We start from the raw sequence: 7,880 nt of genomic DNA, 5'->3' as shown, positions 1-7,880 counted from the left end.
GTTTCCTCTGTTGGCAACAAACTCTCATAGCTGTGCAGCCAAGTACAAATGATAAGCATTTAGTTAGTGTAAGACCATGGTTGGTTTCAAAGAAGTGAAATGTAAGAAATACTCATATATACTATGGCAGCAATGTAAAGTGACTTCCACATTCATGGAGTTCCACATGGCAAATATGAAGGGGTGTGTGTGTGTGTGTCTCATGGTGTGACAGATAGGTCCAATCTCTAGGATCTATTTTATGTGGGAATGAGGAGTCTAGGATGGAGAATGTCTCCACAGCCCCGTTAGCACTGAACCATCTTCAGTGCAGGTGCAGGGGGAGACAGGTCAGGACATGCTGTCACTCGGCCGTTCCCCTACAAGTTCACTCCAGCTGTTCACCGTCTGCTCACTCATGGCCTGATGAAGAGGGAAGTCAAGTGTGTCACTCTCTGTACCCACAGGCCTATCTTGGCACAAGAGCACAGTGTATTATCCAAGGACTATTTCTACAGGAATTCACACATGTACAGACTCTCTGGTCAGCATATATGTATTTACACAGAGTCAATGTAAAAATTTTATGGAGTGACCCTTTACCAAGTTTTTCTGCTCTCTGTTAATGAAAAAGGTTCAAAAGCTGAATGTAGGAGTATAGTGCCCACTCTCCTCCAAACACAAATGTCTCTGTTTTTTAAAGGGAGAGGACAGGGCATCTATCTTGTCCTTTACTCCCATTTACCAAAATGAGAACTACAACATCTGAGCCTCCAAGGAGAAGACTCTGTAGCAACAGGGGCCTTATAGCCTTGATTACATCCAGCCACAGAACATGCAGGGGACTTCGTGGCCTGACACACCCAGTCTTGAAATGGGCAGGCGACCCCCATAGAGACCAGACATGACCGTTCAAAGCTGAGTGCTCCCTCCCCTGTTGTGTCCTGAGACCGCAGACCTTCCTAAATGTTTGCAACCCAGGTGAGGTCAATGCAAATCTCCATCAGCTCCACCCTGTCCCAGGTTAAAAAGCCCAGCACAGGACCTGGGTCAGTAATTCCTGAGCCCCACCATGGACATGCTGTGTGCCACCCTCCTGCTGCTGACTATGCCTTCCCAGCTCTAGTCTGAGACTTCAATAAGAATAAAAAGGGTCTTCTTTTTCTCAGTCAACTTCAACCTCCTTCTGTGCTTTCTCCACAGGGGTCCTGTCACAGGTGACCCTGAAAGAGGCTGGACCAGGGATGGTGAAACCCACCCAGACCCTGACACTGACCTGCACCTTCTCTGCGTTCTCACTGAGCACCTCTGGAATGGGTGTTAGTGGGTCCACCAGTCTCCAGGGAAGGCCCTGGAGTGGCTCACAGCCATCTGGTGGGATGATGATAAGTACTATAGCTCAGGCCTGAAGAGCCGACTCACAATTTCTAAGGACACCTCCACAAACCAGATGGTCCTAACAATGACCAGCATGGACCCCGCAGACACAGCCATGTATTACTGTGCACAGAGAGCACAGTTACTAAACTTGGGGTCATTCTACTACAAGAACTGAGGCCACGTCTCAGCTGTGCTCTCTCCTCATCTTTGCGGGACATTAAATGTAGCAGAAGTGCCATTTCCTGTCGGGCCCTGGGTTTCCTCTCTCCACCCACCACACAGACCCCTGTCTTCCTTCTAATGTTCTGTTTGTAAATTGCATATCTCCTGTTATTTGTACAGACCAATGAGATGCTGTATCCTGTTTTATAAAAATTAAACCGGAAAAGCTCCAGTTACCTGTGCCAGATGAACCATCCACGTGATGTGATTTATGGCATAGATGTCCATCTCCTGATGGGGGAGAATACTGGGAAATGTAATACATGGAGTCCCAGGTTATGGATGACTCAGAGTGTTGCACTTCATGCTTACAAGCAGACTCACAAGTTTCCCATAAGGACACTTTATAATTCAATGACTAACTTTATAACTGGAAACTCATTTCTTTCACGCATGCAAACAAACCCCCATGATATAAGCAGCTTGTTTCCACAGCCTGTTTACATCATTAGGGGTGGCTAGTTCCTTAGATAGAGAAGCATCTGATGGATAGACAAGAACACAAAAGAATCGCAAGATCAAGATGATTAAACTTTATGTCACATGTATTAGCTGACATATTCATTCTCATTCTAGAAGAATTTGCTAAGCTTGAGGACAAAGATCTTAGGATTGGGCCCTTTACAAATGTTTACAAAAGTTAGTGACGGAATGGTAATTTATAAGGGAAAATAAAGCATTTTCCATTTTACAAATGGAACATTTTACAAATATACCCAATACATTTTTTATTTTTTCATATGTTTTTGTTTGGGATTCATTGAGGGTGCAAAGAATTAGGTTACACTGATTGCATTTGGTAGGTAAAGTCCATCTTATAATTTTGTCCTGCCCCCAAGAGGTGTGCCATACACTGTGAACCCCCAGCCGCCTCTCTGCCCCCCTCTCCCTGCTCCCTCATTCTCTTACCCCCTCCCATTGATTAGATCATCTACAGCCTTCATATTAGAATTGAGTACATTGGATTCTTGTTTCTACATTCTTGTGATGCTTAAGTAAGAAGAATGCATTCCAACTCAATTCAGGCTAATACAAAAGATGAATCTCTTTTAATGACTAAATAATATTCCATGGTATACACATACCACACTTGTTAATCCATTCTAAAATCTAAGGCATGAAACAATAAAAATCCTGAAAGAAAGTGTGGGGAAAACACTTAAAGACATTGGCCTGGGGAAAGAATTTATGAAGATGGCCATGGCAATTGCAACAACAACAAAAATAAACAAATGGAACTTAATTAAGGAGCTTCTGTACAGTTAAGGAGACAATAACAAAAGATAACAGACAACCATCAGAATGGGAACAGATATTTGCATGTTATAAATCATACAGAAGCTTGATAACTAGGATCTACAGAGAACTCAAGTTAATCAACAAAAAAGAACCAACAATACCACACAACTTCTCTAAAGAAGACAGACAAAGGCCAGGCTCAGTGGCTCATGCCTGTAATCGTAGCACTCTGGGAGGCCCACGCTGGAAGACCTCCTGAGCTGATGGGTTCCAGACCTGAGCAAGAGCAAGACCCAGTCTCTAAAAAATAGCCAGGTGTTGTGGCTGGTACCTGTAGTCCTAGCTACTCAGGAGGCTGAGGCAAGAGAATCGCTTGAGCCCAGGAGATAGAGGTTACTGTGAGTGATGACACTATGGCACTCTACCAAGGGCAACAAGTGAAACTGTGTTTCAAAAATAAATAAATAAATAAAGACAGACAATCAGCAATAAACACCACCCTGAGATATCACCTAACCCCAGTGAGAATGGCCCACATCACAAAATCTCAAAGCTGCAGATGTTCCCATGGATGTGTAGAGAAGGGAACACTTTTACCCAATACCTTTCTCAAAGCACTGACTTCAGGGGCAAACTGCCCTTCTTCTGGAGGAGGCATGTCCAGCTCTGTGATGGAGTAGATTTATTAGTCAGGTTTGCCCAGTGGAGTGGAGCACAGAGACTCTCGCCAGACAGAAGCTCCTGGACACAACTCTGAGCCCCTTCCTGTTTCCAGGTTTACTTTTACATTTGAGAAATGTGGAAAAATGTATGAGATGATGTAAGAAATTTTTTAATTGTTTATCACATAACAATTTAATAAAAACAAACTACAGTTCACCAAATTCTATCTTTATCACTAATCATCACAGGCAACTCAAATAGTTCTGGGGCCAAGTTGCAGAGCCCACTCCAGACCTCCTATATACCAGGAGCACATGCAAATAGGGCCTCCCCCTGCTCATGAAAACCAGCCCAGCCTTGACAAGGCAGCTCTGGGAGAGGAGCCCCAGCCCCGGGACTCCCGGGTTTTCCCACTCGCTGCTCAGGACTGAACACAGACAACGCACCATGGAGTCTGGACTGGGCTGGCTTCTCCTCGTTGCTCTGTTACAAGGAGATTTGTGGAGACTGGAGACTCGGAGTGTGTGAGTGGATGTGAGAGAGAGAACAGAGTGTGTGTGTGTGGAAGTATCTGACCAGGTGTCTCTGTGTTTGCAGGTGTCCAGTGTGTGTTGCAGCTGGTGGAGTCTGGGGGAGGCTTGGTTCAACCTGGGGGCTCCCTGAGACGCTCCTGTGCAGCCTCTGGATTCACCTTCAGCAGCACCTGGATGCACTGGGTCTGCCAGGCCGCAGGGAAGGGTCTGGGGTGGGTCTCAAGCATCAGTGGTAATGGGAGTAATACATACTACATGGACTCCGTAAAGGGTCGATTCACCGTCTCCAGAGAGAACGGGGAGAACACTCTGCATCTGTAGATGAGCAGACTGGGGCCTGATGACACAGAATTGTTTTAAAATGCAAGGGACACAGGGAGGGGACAGCAGCGTGAGCCCAGATACGAACCTCCAGAGGGGCACGGCCTCCAGTGGGGGGGACACATGCGCGGAGTCACCCAGGACTGGTGCAGGGGGTGCTCAGCCCTGGTTTTCTTTCCAGCTCTGGGACTCCCTCTGCATTTTAGTGTTTCCCCTGTGAGCCTCCCAGCGGAGTCACAAGATTTACAACTTTATTCCTACCAGTATAGTCCATAAAGTTGAATAGTGTCTTAAAATAGGAGAATTCATTCTCTTATGCCCCAGAGACACTTATAATTGTGGAGGCAGAAAAATTCACAGGAGCCAGGTGAGGTTGGGGGAAAGGTCAGATCAGGGTGCACATCTGACATCAAGTGAAGGGGAGAGGGGAGAGGTGAGTGGAAATCATGACTACACTGTAAGGCAAGCAAAGTGCAGACAGCCTTTGGTGCCTCCCTAATCCAAAGTTGCCCTTGACATGCCCACAGCATCTCCCAGAGTGACTGTTATTACGACCACTACCCAGCGGGATCGTCACCTGGAACCAGCCCACAGGACGTGGGTCTTTAGCACAAACCCGGTGATGGATGGCAAGGGTGACAGCCAGGTGTCTGGTCTGTGATGCTCCCGGTAGTCGGAGGGATGGGAGGTGAATTATCATGACCACACACTGTTCATGGACTTTAATAAAACAAAACATGGTTTTACATGAGCTTCTCAGGCAACATATATATATGTAAAAGCAAGAATGTACTCTCCAAACAATTGTAATTTCCACATTCACGTCAGATGCATTTTTCCTTAACTTTCTCCTGGTCAGTGACTCCACTGACATGAGGGATTGTTAAATGTACTGTGAGATGAATTGGTTCTCATAGCCATTGGTTTCTGGCCATGTGCAGAGGTCATGAACAGTACATTTCATCATCTCCAGAGACAACTCCTAGCCTGACCCAGAGAAAGAGCAGAGATTTCCCTGACTGCTGAGTCTGAGGTGGGAGCTGGCCCTGTCCACCTCAGAACCTGCAGAGACCCCAAACATCACTCCTTATATCAGGTGTTGCCGCCCATGTGCAGGGAGCTCAGACTGCCCCCTCTGCTGACAGTGACTCAGGTCTGATTGTGGGGCTGAGAATCAGGACACTTGAAATTCATTCTGAATATTACCTTCCTCAGAGATGCAGGTGATAATCCAATCCCCCTCCCCCTGACACCTCTTTTTCATTCTCTATGGCTGCATTTTTGGGGAAAGTAAAGTGTTGCCATATATTCACCTGAATCTAGCCTCAAAATCTATGGAATTTTTCTGGGAAACTCACACATAGGACAAAAGTGGGTTTCGTATTCTTACCAAAATATATGCATTTGGAAATTTCAGTGTGTTGTCCTGAACACCAACAGCTATATTCTCAGCTCACGTGGTAGGTCCTGAGACAACGAATGTAACTGTGACCTGGAAGACTGAGTCAACTTTGGACAATGTCAGATCCATCACCTTTCATTCCTTTTGTATTCTTTTTTTTTTTTTTATTAAATCATAGCTGTGTACATTGATATGATCATGGGGAATCATACACTAGCTTCATAAACCGTTTGACACATTTTCATCACACTGGTTGACATAGCCTTCCTGGCATGTTTTAGTTATTGTGCTAAGACACTTACATTCTACATTTACTAAGTTTCACATACATCCTTGTAAGATACACCGCAGGTGTGATCCCACCGGTCCCCCTTCCTCTACCCCATCCCCCCTCCCTCCCCTCCCTTTCCCCTCCCCCTATTCTTAGGTTGTAGCTGGGTTATAGCTTTCATGTGAGAGCCCTAAATTAGTTTCATAGTAGGGGTGAGTACATTGGGTACTTTTTTCCCCATTCTTGAGATACTTTACTAAGAAGAATATTTTCCAGTTCCATCCATGTAAACATAAAAGAGGTAAAGTCTCCATCTTTCTTTAAGGCTGCATAATATTCCATGGTGTACATATACCACAATTTATTAATCCATTTGTGGATCGATGGGCACTTGGGCTTTTTCCATGACTTAGCAATTATGAATTGGGCTGCAATAAACATTCTGGTACAAATATCTTTGTTATGATGTGATTTTTGGTCTTCTGGGTATATGCCCAGTAGAGGAATTACAGAATTGAATGGCAGTTCTATTTTTAAATCTCTGAGTGTTCTCCATATATCTTTCCAAAATGAATGTAATAATTTGCATTCCCACCAGCAGTGCAGAAGTGTTCCCTTTTCTCTGCATCCACGCCAACATCTCTGGTCTCGGGATTTTGTGATATAGGCTAGTCTCACTGGAGTTAGATGATATCTCAAAGTAGTTTTGATTTGCATTTCTCTGATGATTAAAGATGATGAGCATTTTTTCATATGTCTGTAGGCCGTGCACCTGTCTTCTTCAGAGAAGTTTCTCTTCAAGTCCCTTGCCCAGCCTGCGATGGGATCCCTTGTTCTTTTCTTGCTAATGCATTTGAGTTCTCTGTGGATTCTGGTTATTAAACCTTTGTCAGAGACATAACCTGCAAATATCTTCTCCCATTCCAAGGGCTGTTTGCTTGCTTTACTTACTGTGTTCTTGGCTGTGCAGAAGCTTTTTAGTTTGATCAAGTCCCAGTAGTGCATTTTTGAAGCTGCTTCAATTGCTTGGGGGGTCCTCCTCATTAAATACTCGCCCAGACCGATTTCTTCAAGGGTTTCCCCTGCACTCTCCTTTAGTATTTTTATAGTTTCATGTCTTAGGTTTAAATCTTCAATCCAGTGAGAGTCTATCTTAGTTAATGGTAAAAGGTGTGGGTCCAGTTTTATTCCTTTTGTATTCTGCTGGTGTCACTTGTAATGTTTTCTCTTTACTTTCTTACATTTCTTTTTTGAGTTGTCTCTTCTTTTTCTAGAAACACTCTACCTTAGTGTTTCTCATTTTTAACTTTCCAAAAGGAAAAAAAAGACATTCGGGGCTGTGTTCATATTTCTATTGTTTTACATTCTCTATTTCATTTATTGATCTCATTTCCCTAAAGGATCATGAGTGCATCAGTGTGAACTAGAGTGAGCCCTTGTTTTCACACCATGTTATTCTCAGGCTCAGTGAAACCTGTAATGTTGTTTTCTGAGGGGTCTGTGGATTTGATGTGGCTCCTCCTCATGACCTGCATGAGAATCTGCCTCCCATGTGGGTGGGACAAGGAACAGGGTGGTGTGAGGGGAGAAGGGCTGCTGTGAGGTCCAGACTGTCCTCTCCTCTTCCTCCTCACTCTGCCATTCAATCATTTCTTTCAAGGTGGAAAGTCGCTTAAATTTCTCTCTGACATTTGGATGGAAGCCTAGAAAGGAGACTTATCAAACCTAAATTCTGCATCTGCTCTCTTGGGGAATGTGCTTGTTTCTTCTCCTCTGTCCTGAGTCCACAAGCTGAAAACTCTCCTATTCCACTGCAGCCCACACTGCCTCTGCCCACACCGTCCAATGTGGCACCTGAAGCTTTGGCTCC

General features: G+C 44.7%; 1 pseudogene; it reads left to right on the top strand.

Moving 5' to 3' along the window:
- The first annotated feature begins 1,051 nt into the window (after window positions 1–1,051).
- LOC128573129 (immunoglobulin heavy variable 2-70D-like) lies at window positions 1,052–1,534 on the top strand (annotated as a pseudogene).
- The last annotated feature ends 6,346 nt before the right edge of the window (window positions 1,535–7,880 follow it).

This window comes from Nycticebus coucang, chromosome 20, assembly GCF_027406575.1.
Source record: "Nycticebus coucang isolate mNycCou1 chromosome 20, mNycCou1.pri, whole genome shotgun sequence".
Classification (NCBI taxonomy): Eukaryota; Metazoa; Chordata; class Mammalia; order Primates; family Lorisidae; genus Nycticebus; species Nycticebus coucang.
This window is presented reverse-complemented; position numbering and strand designations above follow the sequence as displayed.